Genomic DNA, 3,156 nt, shown 5'->3' on the forward strand with positions numbered 1-3,156 from the left:
CCAGACCCCTCCCGCTACGCAGCTGCTCAGACTGGCTCCACGTTCACACACATATTGTGCCATTATTTATTCTCAATGATGGCAAAACACAAATGGTATAAAAACAGCCTACTCAGCCACTTGGAGGTGATTTCAGCGCTCGGTGCTGGGCACGGCTGGCGTCTGTCCCGATCCCGGCCCTCCGCCTGGGGTTCCGCCCTGCCACCCCCCACGCTGCGGCCTTCTCTACATGGGAGTCGGGTATTTGTCCTTCCTGACTGGTTTTCTTCACCAGGCAGAGGCGGCTGGGGTTCGTGCAGCCCACAGCACCTCCGCCTTTACCACCCTCCGAGCAGCCCGCCCTGCTCAGTGCTCTGCGCTTCCATTCCCTCCCTTTGCAATACTTAGACAACTGTCTAGCTGGGCACCAGTGGCTCACGCCTGTCATCCTAGTTACTCAGGAGTCTGAGATCTGAGGATCGTGGTTCAAAGCCAGCCTGGGCAGGATAGTCCGTGAGACTCGTCTCCCAGTAACCACCAGAAAACTGGAAGTGGTGCTGTGGCTCTGGGAGACCGGCCAGCCAGTGGCGTGCATGAGGCCTTCTCAGGGTTTGGGAGTAAGAACTGTGTCACGCAGGCCGCTGTTCATTACACTAAAGCACGGGGTCCCGCCAGCCACGCGCCTGCGGCTTCTTGTTCTCCTGGGTGGAAGCAGCTGTGTTGTCTAGTTATCGCTCCTGGAGGCCCGACTCCTGCTGCGCCGTTAGCAGAGGCCCCGGGGGCCCGGGCACACCAGCAAGCCCCGGCGCACAGACTGGACAGGTGATGTGTTAATACGGTTCCTCCTGCTGTGAAGCAGCCTGTCCCGGTATCTCGGAGCTGCCGTGTGCGGCCTGGCCGCTCCGGCCTCCCTTGGGAGCCCTTCCCCCGGCCCGGACCGCAGGGAGGAGATGACCACAAGAGCAGCCATGCAGAGAGCAGCTTCCCAGCCCGGCTGCGGAAGAGCCGCCCCACCTGGCATCCGGGGAGCAGCGGGTCCGCCGCAGCACCCGGCCAAAGCGCTCCTTTGGCGTGGAGCCCTGCTTGCCTGCTCACTGCGGCCCCCTCCCCAGCTTTCTCCCCCCCTCCCCGGTTCTGCTCCCCAGTTGCACTGTCTGTCACTGCATTTTCTGAGATGTTCTTCCATATCTGCCGGCACGCACAACCACCCGAAGGACATCTATGGATTGAATTTTATGCTCAAAAACGACATAATTAGGAGACGAGGAGCCAAGATGTCGGGCCATCCACGGGGATTTAACCAGCAGGTGAACTTCCGGCTCTTTTTTCACATCTTTCCCTTAATTCTTGCAACCAGTGAAGTCCAGGGGACGATGACCGAGCCCTCTGGAGTGGCCACCGAGACGTGGCATTCTGGTATCCAATGCAGAGGGCAATTGTAAATTGAAGAGAAGATCCCAAATTGCTCTGCAAAATGTCGGTTCCAATTTACAACCCCACAGGTCTCGGTACGTGAGATTATTAGATGCTTGAGCTAGCACTGTACCCACAGACGTGGAATCCTGCTAGTGTGTGTGTGTGTGTGTGCGTGCACCCCACACACATGTGCACCAGTCCTAGGGCTTGAACTCAGGGTCTGCGTGCTGTCCCTGAGCTGTTTTGCTCTAGGCTAGTGCTCTACCCCTTGAGCCACAGCTCTGTGTCTGGCTTTTTTGAAAGTTAATGGGAGCTAGGAGCTGAGGGCCCCAGAGCTCAGCCTCCAGAGCAGCTGGGAGTGAGCCACTGGCGCCCAGCTTGAAATCCATTAACAACACTTTTTGTGTGTGCGTCTCCTCAGTTCCTGTTAAACAGGAGTACCGTTTTTGCTAGTTTGCGAGCAACTTTTACTTCCGTTGGTAGGGAAAGGCCTGTGTATCACTCACCAAATTTCCATCGGGCCATTTGTCTTTGTCTTATTCTCAAGACTCAGCATCTGTTGAACGGGTTGTGAATTTTGCCAGTCTCCTCTGGCATGTTTCCCTCCCTCACAAGGGCGCGTGGTCCTTGAGGCCTGAGGCCGCGCTGTGATTCCTGCCCCTCTCTGGTCACTCCCAGGCAGCCACAGTCGGGACAGCGAGGGGTGGGCAGTGGTGTCCTCCGCCCTCCGTACGCAATCCCCTCCCAGGCTTTCCTAAATGGCTCAGAACCATCAGCTGGACATCACGCCCAATTCATCTCTTCAGAGAACAAGAATCAAACATCTGCTTCCTCCATTCCTCCCAACTTTGCTCCGTGAAGGCTTGGCACCAGGATGCCCCGCGCCAGCCCCTTGAGCTAATGCAGTAAGAGAGAAGATGGGAAGTCAGGAAAATTGACGTCAGCTGCCCGGCTCCGAAATACAGCCCAGCTGGGCTCATGTGCCTCTCACAGCCTGGACGGCTGCCATCGCAGAAAACGTTGCGTTCTAAAGACTGGGAAGAGGCTCCAAGTTAAGGAGCCTGGGCACTGTCACCGTCCTCATGGAAATCAATCTTCTTCAAAGGAAAGTCAAAGTGAGCTCTGACATATTGCTAAGTCTTTTTGCCAAGCAGAGGGAAACGCTTCCCCTTACGCTGGTGGAGGGAGAGGTGGAGAGCGGCCCCGCCAGGACCCAGGCTGCGCATCTGCGGGTCCGGCTGAGCCTGGGAGCTCACCGGACCTCAAACTCCACCTGTCTTCTGCTGAACTTGAGAGGAAAGAAAGGGAAGGGGAGGGAAGGAAGGGAGGAGAGAAGAAAGGAAGGAGGAAGGACGAGAGGGAGGGAAGGAGGAAGGAAGAAAGGAGAGAGAGGAAGGAAGGGAGGAGGGAAGGAGAAAAGGAAGAGAGTGAGGAAGGAAGGAAAGAAGGAAGCAAGCAAGCAGGTGAAGGAGGGCGGAGAGGATTCCTGCCGTGGACCCAGCAGAGCTGTGTGCCACTCACAACTGGGTGCTGTGCACGGTGACCCTGCCCCCACCCAGCCAAACGCCCCTCTCTGGCGCCCCCACCCTCTTTTTCTTCTCCACAGCACTCTTGGCATCTGGGGTGAGGGAGGGTAGTCCTGCCCCCAGGCCACATTCCTGGCTGCCAGAGTGGGGGTTGGGGAGGGTGCAGGGCAGGGCTGTGGGTGCTGCGGAGCCCCACACCCCACGCCCCGGGCAGTCCCACGCCCCACGCCCCACG

The sequence above is a fragment of the Dipodomys ordii genome, unplaced genomic scaffold, assembly GCF_000151885.1.
Source record: "Dipodomys ordii isolate 6190 unplaced genomic scaffold, Dord_2.0 Scaffold66, whole genome shotgun sequence".
Lineage (NCBI taxonomy): Eukaryota > Metazoa > Chordata > Mammalia > Rodentia > Heteromyidae > Dipodomys > Dipodomys ordii.